Genomic DNA, 12,593 nt, shown 5'->3' with positions numbered 1-12,593 from the left:
ACTCATCCAATAGGAAATAGGTAATTTGAATAGTCCTAAAACTATTAAGGAAACTTGATTCACAATTTTAAAACACTCCAAAAAAATTCTCCAGGATCCGATGGTTTCGCTGAAAAATTTTACCAAAGGTTTAAAGAAGTAACACCAATGCTATATAATCTCTTCCAGAAAATAGAAGAGGTAACATGTCTGAATTCATTTTATGAAGCCAATATTAACCTATTAGCAAACCAGAGACAGACAATACAAAAAAAATACAGGCAATATTTCTCATGAATATAGATGTGAAAAAAATCCTTAACACAATATTAGCAAATAGGATTCAGCAATTTTTTTTAAAGGTACACTATAATCAAGTGAGTTTTATTCCAGGGATACAACACTGGTTCAACTTTCAAAAATTAATCATTGCTATAGATTACACGACCATGTTAATTAATGCAGGAAAAGCATTTGACAAAATTCATCATTCATTCATGATAAAAACTCTCAGAAAATTAGGAATGGAGGGAAATTTCCTCAACTTGATAAAGAGCATCTATAACAAATTTTTTTAAATGAAAAAGCTATAAGTTAACATTATACTTAATGTTGCTAGACTGGATGCTTTCCCTGTGATATCTGGAGCAAGGCAAGGATATCCACTGTCACCACTCTTATTCAACACATGCTACAAGTTATCTTCAGTACAGTAAGGCAAGAAAAATAAGTAAAGCCATGTAGATTAGTAAGGAAGAAATAAAACTCTTCCTAACTGTAGATGATGTGATTGTCTACATAGAAAATTCCAAGGCATCTACCAAAAAAAAAAAAAAAATAGAATGAATAAGTGAGTTAAGAAAGGTCAGAAGATATATGATAAACATGTAAAAATCAATTTTATTTCTATATATTAATATTGAACACATGGATAACAACATTTTTAAAAATAATGCCATTTACATCAATGCCAAAAAATGTAAATAGTTAAGAGTATATTTAAAACATGTACAGGATGTTCATGTTCTAAATCTTGGATGCATCAATATTAGTACCCTGGTTGTGATACACAACTTTGGTTTTACAATATGTTACCATTGGGGAAAACTGGGTCAGATATACATATAAACTCTCTGTATTATTTCTTACAGCTGTACGTAAATCTACAATTATCTCAAATTAAAAGTTTTAATTTTTAAATGTTCGTATGTAGAAAGCTGGTGCTGCACATTTCTAGGCCGTCTTCTCTACACTCCCACTTACATTTCCAGATGAATAAAAACTTTAGTAACAGGAAAATCTGGGTTTGAGTCACAGTTCTGCCACTTACTTGTTTTAAGACTTGCCCTCATCTATAAAATAGGTACAGTGATAATAATAATAATGATAATGTCTGCCTAAGAGGGTTGTTTTTAGGATTAAATGAGATCAACATTTAATCCTAAAAATGCTAAATGTTAGCTTGACAGTAAACTTAAATGTAAAATTAAGAATATGCTTTGCACAGATTAAGCCTTCAGTATGACAGCAATGATGATGTTAATTATAATGACTATCACACTTTGATAGGAATTCTCTCCATCTTATCATACTGATCTATGCTCTTCAGAGCATTTTTCTGCCTTCTACTTCATGACACTATTTGCTTCCAGTCATTTTCCTGGTCCACCCAACAAGACATCCACAAAAATACATCCAAAACTCCTAACGCATTTTTGCCTATCCTCCAGCCTGCTTTTATTCCTACATCCTCTATAGACATTAATATTCTCTCAGTTGCAAAATCCAGAATTATTGCAAAGATTGTAAATGACAGCTGCAGGTTTAATTCAACTGGAAGATTTGTTTTGACTGAGTCATACAGGATTGTTTTTCTGTTTCTAAATTATTTATTATCATTTAAAAATCAGCAGATTCTCCATAAAGATTCAAATTTAAAACTCCTTTTAAGAAATTAGAGTACAATTGCTTGAACCTGGGAGGCGGAGGTTGCAGTGAGCTGAGATTGCACCACTGCACTCCAGCTGAGTGACAAGGGCAAAACTCCGTCTCAAAAAAAGGAAAAGAAAAGAAAAGAAATTAGAGTACAATATCAGACAATACATGGCTCATATTTCGATGGCAGAAACCCACTGGAGCCTCCGAGCAAGTGCACTCTTTAGACCAAATACGTGCTCTATAATCCCCACAGTCTCCACCACTATCTAGTGACTTGCACATGTTCCCGACTCTAAATTACCTAACTGCTCCCTCTGTAATCATTTGAGTTTTCAACCAGCATAAGCCTGTCATCTTGGGCATCTTTATCAATAACTGTAACAAGCCAGTTACAGTTCCTTTCAATTTTCCACTCTGATTTTGGAGGATATATCCACTAACCTGATTCAGACCCCAAGTATCTCCTACGTGGACCACTGCAAGTGGTTCTCCTTGTTTCCAGTCTAGCCACCTATTTAATTAATTCCCTATGCTGCCTCCAGAGAGATTTTCTTCAAAACTCATAAAAAATGTGGTATGGTATGCTGGTGAGAACAAAAAACTCTGAAACTAGACAATCTGAGTTCTACTCTCACCTCTGCAACTTATTAGCTATGATTCTTGAACAACTTATTAACCTCACTGCTTGTTTCCTCAGCTATAAACTGGAGATAATAATTAACAGTCTATGTACATCATGGGATTCTTATGAGTATTAACTGAGTTAAAATATGTAAAGCACTTAAAATAGTGTCTGACATATAGCAAGAGCTATATGTTAACTGTTACTATTATCATCTCTCTCCCTTTTTCTTAAAATTGCTTCATAGCTTCCCACTCCCTGCTGACAGTTCTTGCCATTTATGATATGACCACAAACTGTGTATCTACTCTAATTTTCCATTTCTAGCTACACTGAATTACTTGCCATTTCTCCAAAATAAATCACCACTGTTAAACCTCCAGGCTTTTATATTTATTTTTCTCTTACTATGAGAAACACCATTCTCCATTTCCTTGGCTTGGAAAATTCAAGCTTTCTGCTTTGGAATCCAGGTCGAAGACACCACCTCTGTGAAGTCTTCCCTCTCAACTACACACTTAAGCAAAATTCCATCCACTGCATTCCAAAGACACTCTTTATATATGCTATTAGAGTACTTATAACATATATCATGGGTTTTTGGGTCTACATTCCAACTCTGTGGAGTTTTTATCTGTCTGACTTTTGACAAATAATTTGACTTCTCTGTGCTTCAGTTTCCTCATCTGAAAATGGAGATTACGATAGTACCTACCTCAAAGGTTTGTTGGGATTAAATAAAATAATATATGCAAAAGCCATGTCCAATATGTGAAACATAAAGCTTGACACACATTTTTACTATCATCATCATTATTATGAGTGTAATATTCAAATTAATAAGTCTGGCACTGAACATTTTCTAGGCCCTCCTCTCTAAGCTCCCTCTGTTATTTCTAGAGAAGTGTAGGCTTTGGTAACAAGAAAGCCAAAAGAATCCAAAAAGAATCATATGTTCTTAAAAGAAGGGAACTTTTCTAAAGCATCTTTTAGCATAGGACCTGGAAGTAGTAGGAGAGCCCTTAAAACTTTAAGTGAGTAAGTATCCAGAGGAGAAAAGAAAAGGAAGGTCATTGCTGTGTATATCCTATATATATGCCTATATATGCCCTAAATATTGTATACTTAAATCATAAAAAATGTTTTTCCACTTCCTTCCCTGGAATCTTCTCTGGTATCTTATTTTTGGGAACCACAGACAGTACTATAATATTTTTATATAGAGGCAGTTATAAGCAGACTTTATCAACAAATGAATTGAGGTTTATATAATGGCTCTATCATTTCCTAGCTGCATGAACATGGATGAGACACACAACTCTCTGCACCTCAGTTGCTTGATTGTTACATGGAATTAATAATGCCTATTTTCAGGTTTACTGTGAGCATTAGATGGGAAAGCATGACAGCACCATGTATAGAGTCTGGCATATAGTATGGGGTCAATAATTGGTAGCTATTAAGAGACTATCTTCTTTTTGTATCATTTTTAAGTTCTCTAACAGACTTGGATTCTACAATTCCTACTTTTTAAAGGTAAAGGATCCACAATCTCTTAGAAGAGTCTTAAATATTCAGAGTTTAAATGCAGGCTGGTGAAAACGTAGGCCGGGGAGAGGAGTGCCTACAGAAGGGCACTGGAGGCAGAAAGATACGTGTGTTTAGGTATTTATGAATAATTTACTGTGCTAGAACATCAAGCATAAGACAAGGATTGTGGAGATGGAAGGCTAGAGGTATAGACAAGGGCAGATAATGGAAAACCCTGGCTGCCATGTTAAAGAGCTTATTCTGTAGGTTAAGTAGATCTGTACGAAGGTAGCAGAGAATTGATATAATTATATTTCTGTTTTATATCTATACCCCTGATGTGGCATGTGATTCAAAGAAGAGATGGCCAGGGTCTCAGGGATCTATTAGGAGATTCTTCCAGCCAATATTCAAAATCAGAGAAAGAAAGACCTAAACTAGGGCAGAGACAGTGGAGATAGCAATAAGGAATAGTTTAAGAAATATTTGTGATGCAAAAATCAGCTGGATAAGTAACTGATTGGAGCAGGGGTGAGGGAATGGGAAGAGTGACAGAGGTTTATGGCTTTCTTGACTGGTTTTTGGTACCATCAATTGAATTAGAGACTGAATGAATTGTTTTAGGAAAGAGATGTTGATTTCAGCACTAAAAATGTCCAGTTTTAGGTAATTGAAAGCAACAGTGAAGCTGACCAGGAGGCTTTGGAACATATAGGGACAAAAATAGGTGTAGTTTTGGTTAATGAGAGAGTAGCATAATATTCCAAAGGGAAGAGCAGGTGCCAGGCAATGTCAGAGGCAAGTATCAACTCTACATTTGGAGAATTATATACCATCCATATGTATCTTGGAATTTTGTATCAATATCATTTTTATTATATTGTTGAAGACGATGATGTAGGGTGCTATGCAGTTTGCAAAGGGCTTTCACCGGTGCTATTTCACTTCGTCTTTGAGAGAAATCTATCAGAGAGACATGAAAGCTCTCATTCCCATTTTATAGGTGAAAAAAATGGGGTTTTGAATAGTTAAATTGTTTTCCAAAAACATAATGTCAACCAATGACTATATTCCAAACATTTATTCTGACTCTAAGTTTTAACCACATTTATGATACCATTGGGGCGAATGTTCAACCTAAGGATTTAGTCAGAAAAGTGTCTTCTACTAAATCACTGATTCAAACTAACCTTACCTATTGTCTTGAAAATTAATTAGGTTCAACATCATTCCTGTTGGTTGGGGAATCTCATCTACTGGTCTTCTGTTAATTGAGCATTATTATAAGTATGCATACAGTATGGGAAGACAAAAGACAGTGTTTAAGAACTCAAACAATGAGCCAGAAACACAGGGCTTGAAACCCAGTTCTACCATTTACCAGCTGTCTGACGTTAAGTAGTTATTTAATCACTCTGACACTCAGTTTTGTTACCAATATATTGGGGATAATGATAGGATATATTTCACATGGTTGTCAGTAAAAGATTAGTGATTTAATACCAATCAAGTGTTTAGAATAATGCCTAGGCACTTAATGTTGTCTATCTTTATATTATTGAATTTGAAACATTATTATATGCACACATTCCCCAGTACCTGGTATGCAGCTATTGATATGGCAAATGCCCATGGTCCACACTCCTGCTACACTCCTTTCTCTCTCTCAGCCTACACCTATGGCTTCATGGATGGTTCTCTAAGATCAGTTGACAGAGAAAAAGAAGACTGAGGCCAAGTTTACAGGCAGTTCTACATGATATGTGGCCACCACCCAGAAGAAAATATCTGCAGCACTACAGCCCCTTTCTGACACATCACTGAAGAGCAGTGGTGAAGGGAAATCCTTCCATGGGACAGAACTTTGGGAAGTGCACCTACTTGTGATCTTTGGTTGAAAGGAAAACTGGCCAGATGTGCAGTTATATACAGATTCAGGCACTTGGAAATAACATGATTGGAAAATTTATGACAAAGAAATTTGAGGAATAGGTACGCGAATAGATCTCTCTGAATGAGCAAAAATGTGAAGATATTTGTGTCCCATATGAATGCTACCCAAAAAGTGAACACAACCGAGGAAGATTTTAATAATTGAATAGATAGAATGACTCTTCTGTGGACACCAGTCAGCCTCTTTCTCCAGTCATTCCCAATGGGCTCATGAACACAGTGACCATGGTGGAAGGGATGGATGTCATGCAGGGGCTCAGCAACATGACTTCCATTCACCAAGCCTGACCTGGCCAGGATCACCACTGAGTGCCCAATCTGCCAGCAGCAGAGAGCAACAGGGAGCCCTCACTATGACACCATTTCTAGGGATAATCAGCCAGCTATCTGGTGACAGGTTGATTACATTGGACCACTTCAATTGTGGAAGTGGAAGCATTTTGTCCCTACCAGAATAGACACTTACTCTGGATATGGATTTGTCTTCTCTTCATAACATGCTTATGCCAAAATTACCAACCATGGAATTACAGAATTCCTTATCCACCATTATGGCATTTGATAATGGCCTTGTCCACCATGATGGCATTCCACACAGCATTGCTTCCAATCAAGGAAATCATCCCCCGCAAAATATGTGTGACAACAGGCCCATGCTCATGAAATTCACTGCTCTTACCATATCTCCCACCATCCTGAAGCAGCTTTCTTGATAGAACAGTGGAATTGTCTTTTGAAGACTCAGTTATAGCACCAACTAGATGAATAGAAATACCTTTCAGGACTGGGGCAAGATTCTCCAGAAGGCTGTATATGGTCTGAATCAGTATCCAAAATATGGTGCTGTTTCTCCAATAGTCAGGATTCAAGGGTCTAGGAATTAAGAGTGAAAATGAGAGTGACACCAGTCATTATTACCCCTAGTTACCCACTAGCAAAGTTCTTGCTTTCTGTTTCAGTGATTTTATAATCTGCTGGTCTAGAAGTCTCAGTTTCAGAGAGAATATTACAACTGTGAGACACAACAACCATTCCATTGAACTGGAAGTTAAGAGTGCCAACTGGAAACTCTGGGCTCCTCATGCCTCTGAATCAACAGGTAAAGAAGAGAGACAAGGGTGTTGGGTAGGGTAATTGGTCCTGACAACAAAAGAGACATTGGACTATGACTCCATAATGGAGGTAAGGGAGAGTATGCCTGGATTATAGGAGATTCCTTTGGGTATCTCTTAGTATTACCAGGCCCAATGATTAAGGTCCATGGAAAACTACAACCCAATCCAGGCAGTACTACAAATAGTCTAGACCCTTCAGAAATAAAGATTTTAGTCACTCCTCACACCCACCCCAGGTAAAGAACCATAACCAGCTGAGGTTCTTGCTGAAGGCAAAGGAAATACAGGATGGACAGTATAAGGTAATTATAAATACCAGTTACTACCACACAACCAGTTACAGAAATGAAAAATTTAGGGACTTGGGGCAGAGCAAGATGGTGGACGAGAAGGTTCTACCAGTCGTCCCTGTGGCAAACAGAATTTAACAACTATCTACACACACACACACACACACACACACACACACGCAAACTCTATAAGAACAAAGGAAAAGGTGAGCACTCACAGTACCTGGTTTTAACTTCATATCATTGAAAGAGGCACTAAAGAGGTAAGAAAAACAGTCTTAAATCACTGACTCCATCCCTCCTCCATCCCCTGGCAGCAAAAGCATGGTACAGAGTGTTTTGGCGATTGGAGAGAGAGAGAGCCTAGCATTTGTTAGGCACTGAACTCAGTGCTACCCTAATATAACAGAAAACAAAACTGGACCAAACTCAGCTGATGCCCACCCACAGAGGGAGCATTCAAACCAGTCGTAGCCAGAGGGAAATCACTGATCCCAGCAGTCTAAACTTAAGTTCCCAAAAGCTTCCCTGCTGTGAGTTAAAGTACTCTGGGGCCCGAAATAAACTTGAAAGGCAGTCTAGGCCTCAAGGACTGTAACCCCTATGTGAGTCCTAGTGCCGAACTAGGCAGGCCCAGGGACAGTGAACTGGGTGGGGAGGGTGGGGAGGTGGGCTGGTATATGACCTACTGAGACACCAGCTGGAGCAGCTAAGGAAGTGCTGACATCACCTCTTCTCTAACACTAGGATGCACAGCTCACAGCTCCAAAAAAATCCTCTTCTCTCTGCTTGAGGAGAAGGGAGGGAAGAATGGGGAGAACTTTGTCTTGTATCTAGGATACCAGCTCAGCCACAGCAGGATAGGGCACCAGTCAGAGTCATTCCAGGCCCTAGCTCCCAGATGACATTTCAAGACACACTGCACCAGAAGAGAACGCACTACCTTAAAGGAAAGGACCACGTCCTGGCAGGACTCATCACCTGCTAGCTGAAGAGACCTTAGGCCCTGAATAACCAGCAGTGAATCCCAGGTACTATGTCAAGGGCCTTTGGTAAGACTCTGAGGCTTGCTGCCTTCAGGTGAGACTCAGCACATTCCCAGCTGTGGTAGCTATAGGGCAAGAATCCTTTCACTTGAGAAAGGTGGAGAGAAAAGCAAAGGGTACTTTGTCTTGCACCTTAAGTACCAACTCAGTCACGGGGGGTAGAGCACCAAGTGGGCTCTTGGGGTCCCCAGTTGCAAGACTTGGCTCTTGCATCCAAAAGGGAAGCCCACTGCCCAGAAAGGTGAGTACCAGGCCAGGCAGCATTCACCACAAGTTGACTGAGGAACTCTTGGGCTTTAAGGGAATGTCAGTGGTAGTCTGGCAGTACCCTCTGTGGGTCTGTGGTGGCAGTGACCATGGGGTGAAGCTCCTCTGCCTTTGGAAAGGGGAGGGAAGAGTGGGAAGAACTGTGTCTTGTAGTTTGAGTGCCAGCTCAGCCACAGCATAAGAGAACACCAGAGAGACTTCATCAGAGAGACTTCTAAGGTTTCTGACTCTAGTACCTGGCTCCCAGATCAGATAGCACCTCCAGGTTAACACAGAACCTGGGGGAGCTTGCTATCCTGAAGGAAAAGACACCGACCTGTCCAGTTTGCCACCTTCTGATTGTGGAGCCCCAGGGCTTTGAAAAAACACAGGCTATAGCCAGGAAATAATTACAGTAGCCCTTGGGCAAGACCCAGTGCTATACTGGCTATAGAAGGTCTGACCTAGCACAGTCATAGTGGTGGTGACCACAGGAGTGCTTGTGTCACCCCCAACCCCAGCTCTAGGTGGCTCAAACAGAGAGAGAGAGACTGCATACATTTGGAAGAAAGTAAAAAAGAGAACAGGAGTTTCTGCCTGGTAATCCAGAGAATTATTCTGGAACTTGTCCAAGACCATCCAGGAGGTACCTCTGTGAGTCTGCAAGAACCACAGTATTACTGGGCTCACAGTGTCCCCTAAAGTAGATACTGCTTACATCACAACCACCAATCTGGAATATCTGGAAAGCCTTCCCTAGAAGCCTGGGTACAAAAAAGTCCAGACTGAGAACACTACAATAAATACCTAACTCTTTAATTCTCAGGCACAATGAACATCTACAAGCATCAATATCGTCCAGGAAAACATGACCTCACTAAATGAACTAAATAAGGCACCAGGGGCCAACCCTGGAGAAACAGAGATATGCGACCTTTCAGACAGAGAATTCAAAATAGCTGTGTTGGGGAAATTCAAAGATAACACAGAGAAGGAATTCAGAATTCTATCAGATAAATTTAACAAAGAGATTGAAATAATTAAAAAGAATCAAGCAGAAATTCTGGAGCTGAAAAATGCAATTGCCACACTAAAGAATGCATCAGAGTTTTTTAATAGCAGAATTGATGGAGCAGAAAAAAGAATTAGTGAGCCTGAAGACCAGCTATTTGAAAATACACAGAAAAGACAACCGAAAAAAATAAAAAACAATGAAGCACACCTATAGGATCTAGAAAATAGCCTCAAAAGGGAAAATCTAAGAGATATTGGCCTTAACGAGGAGGTAGAGAAAGAGATAGGGTATAAAGATTATTCAACGGGATAATAATAGAGAACTTCACAAACCCAAAGAAACAATATCCAAGAATAAGAAGGTTATAGAACACTAAACAGATTTAACCTAACAAAGACTACCACAAGGCATTTAATAATCAAACTCCCAAAGGTCAAGAATAAAGAAAAGATCCTAAAAAGCATCAAAAGAAAATAAACAAATGACATACAATGGAGCTCCACTACAGCTGGCAGCAGACTTTTCAATGAAAACCTTACAGGCCAAGAGAGTGGCATGATATATTAAAAGTGCTGGAAGAAAAAGGCTTTTACCCTAGAATAGTATATACAGCAAAAATATTCTTCAGTAATGAAGGAGAAATAAAGGCTTTTCCAGACAAATAAAAGCTGAGGAATTTTATCGACATCAGACCCATCCTACAAGAAATGCTAAAGAGAGTACTTCAATCAGAAAGAAAAGGAGGTTAATGAGCAATAAAGAATCATCTGTATAAAACTCACTGGTAATAGTAAGTACAGAGAAAGAATGCAAACTATTATAATATTGTAACTATGGTATATAAACTACTCTTATCTTAAGTAGAGAAACTAAATGATAAACCAATTAAAAATAATAACTACAACAACTTTTCAAGACATAGACAGTAGAATAAGACATAAATAGAAACAACATAAAGTTAAAAAACGGAAAAACAAAGTTAAGGTGTAGAGTCTTCATGAGTTTTTTTTTTTTCGCTCCCCTGTTGTTTGTTTATACAAACAGTGTCAAGTTATTATCAGCTTAAAATAATGAGTTACAAAATAGTGTTTGCAAGACTCATGGTAACCTCAAACCAAAAAAAAAATACAACAAATACATAAGAAAGCAAAAAACTAAATCATATCACCAGAGAAAATCACCTTCACTAAAAGCAAGACAGGAAGGAAAGAAGAAAGAAAAGACTACAATACAATCAGAAAACAAATAACAAAATGGCAAGAGTAAGTCCTTACTTTTCAATAATAATAATGAATGTAAATAGACTAAATCCTCCAGTCAAAAAGACATAGAGTGGCTGAATGGATTTAAAAAAAAAGACCAATGATCCGTTTCCTACAAGAAACATACTTCACCTGTAAAGAAACACATAGACTGAAAATAAAGAGAGGAGAAAAGATATTCCATGACAATGGAAACCAAAAAAGAGCAGGAATAGCTATACTTATATCAAACAAAAGCGATTTCAAGACAAAAACTATAAGAGACAAAGAGGGTCATGATATAATAATAAAGGGGTCAATTAGCAAGAGGATATAACAATTTTAAAAATATATACACCCAACAGTGGAGCACCCAGACATATAAAGCAAATATTATTAGCACTAAAAGAAGAGATAGACTCCAATACAACAATAGCTAGAGACTTCAACACCACACTTTCAGCATTGGACAGATCTTCCAGACAGAAAATCCACAAGGAAACATTGGACTTATTCTGCAGTATACACCAAATGGACCTAATAGATATTTACAGAACATTTCACCCAAGGGCTGCAACATACACATCATTTTCCTCAGCATGTGGATCATTCTCAAAGGTAGGCCATATGTTAGGTCACAAAACAAGTCTTAAAATACTAAAAAAATCAAAATAATAGCAAGTATCTTCTTTAATCACAGTGGAATAAAACTAGAAATCACTTAAGGATTTTGTAAACAATACCAGCAAATTAAACAATATGCTCCTGAATGACCAGTGGGTCAAGGAAGAAATTAAGAAGGAAATTGAGAAAAAAATTGGAACAAATAATAATAAAAACATAAAATACCAAAACCTAGGGGATACAGCAAAAGCAGTACTAACAGGGAAGTTTACAGCTATAACTGCCTGTTAAAAAAAAAGGAGAAAAACTTCAAATAAACAACCTAACAATGCATGTTAAAGAATTAGAAAAGCAAGAGTAAAACAAACCCAAAATTAGCAGAAGAAAAATAATAATAAAGATCAGAGCATAAATAAATGAAATTGAAATGAACACAACAATACAAAAGATCAATGTAACAAAAAGTTGGTTTTTGGAAAAGTTAAACAAAATTGATAAACCTTTAGACAGACTAAGAATAAAAGAGAGAAGATCTAAATAAATAAAATCAGAGATGAAAAAGGAAACATCACAACTGACACTGCAGAAACTCGAAGGATCATTAGTGGCTATTATTAGCAACTATGTGCAAATAAAATTTAAAATCTAGAAAAAATGAACAAATTCCTAAATACAAACAATGTACCAAGGTAGATCCATGAAGAAATCTAAAACGTGAACAGACCAATAACAAGAAACAAGACCAAAGCCATAATAAAAAGTCTTGCAGCAAAGAAAATGCCGGGACCCAATGACTTCACTGCTGAATTCTACCAAACATTTAAAGAACTAATACCTATCTTACTCAAACTATTCTGAAAAATAGAGGAGGAGGGAATACCCCCAAACTCATTTTATAAGGCCAGTATCACCCTGATACCAAAACCAGAAAAAGACACATCAAAAAAAGAAAACTACAGGTCCACATCTCTGATGAATATCCATGCAAAAATCC

At 37.7% G+C, this 12,593-nt stretch overlaps 1 long non-coding RNA gene across 1 annotated transcript in view; it reads right to left on the bottom strand.

Moving 5' to 3' along the window:
• LOC100609100 (uncharacterized) overlaps window positions 1-12,593 on the bottom strand; it is a 325,990-nt gene that overhangs the window by 290,261 nt on the left and 23,136 nt on the right. Inside the window, exon 2 of the long non-coding RNA XR_010158113.1 lies at window positions 6,798-6,895. This is a non-coding gene — a long non-coding RNA (uncharacterized LOC100609100). The remainder of the gene's footprint in view (window positions 1-6,797; window positions 6,896-12,593) is intronic.

Source organism: Pan troglodytes, chromosome 5 (assembly GCF_028858775.2).
Source record: "Pan troglodytes isolate AG18354 chromosome 5, NHGRI_mPanTro3-v2.0_pri, whole genome shotgun sequence".
Lineage (NCBI taxonomy): Eukaryota > Metazoa > Chordata > Mammalia > Primates > Hominidae > Pan > Pan troglodytes.
Note: the sequence above shows the minus strand (reverse complement) of the source record. Positions and strands in the feature narration are given on the sequence as shown.